The sequence below is a fragment of the Pygoscelis adeliae genome, unplaced genomic scaffold (genome assembly GCF_000699105.1).
Source record: "Pygoscelis adeliae isolate BGI_AS28 unplaced genomic scaffold, ASM69910v1 Scaffold271, whole genome shotgun sequence".
Lineage (NCBI taxonomy): Eukaryota > Metazoa > Chordata > Aves > Sphenisciformes > Spheniscidae > Pygoscelis > Pygoscelis adeliae.
Genome location: NW_008824040.1, coordinates 202566 through 203303, shown reverse-complemented (window position 1 = coordinate 203303; position 738 = coordinate 202566).

The window sequence follows — 738 nt, the reverse complement described above, 5'->3', positions numbered from 1 at the left end:
CAGCGGGACTGTGGTGACAGACAGCGCCGAGACCACCGGGAGCAGCAGATGCCCCCTCCATCCCTGAGGAACGAGCCCCGCCGAGCCCCCTCTTCTGGGGTCACTCCCCAGTGTCTTCCCTATTCGTTTCCCAGGCTGGAGTGGAATTGCCCCAGCAGCCGTGAACTGATTCCTGCCAGTACTTCGGGAAGGTGAGAACGGCTGCGGGGGATCAGAGCAAAGACCCATCGCCCCAGGACTCTGACAGCAAACAGCAGCAGATGCCCAGGGAAGACTTTAGGATGATCAGGAGTCTCCCCCAAAGTCCTCTCCTGCCCTTCTGAGCCAGGGGCTGGAGCATCTGCAGCACCTCCAGATGCATTTTCTCCTGTGCACTTGCCCAGTTCCCTTTTTGAGCCCCAGCATCCCACAGCTGTGATGGGCACCAGGTTATTGTCTAAACCCGATGCCTGGCCATGTCACAGGGCATCCCTGGCTATTTTGGGGATGGTTTGGGGCTTGTCTCATTGTCTCCTGCTGGCCCCAGGCAGCCACGTTCCCACCGCAGGGCAGGACTGGGCTGGAGGAGCCCTGAGCTCCCCGAGACATGTTCCTACGCAGTCACTAATCTGGGCGAGGCTGTGCACAACCAGGATCAAGCAGTGCCGATCACCGCTCAATCCTCTGGCCGCCAGCTCCACGTGCAGAGCGGGCAGGGGGCCGAGGGAGCAGAGCCGGCAGGGGCTGGCAGCATGGGGT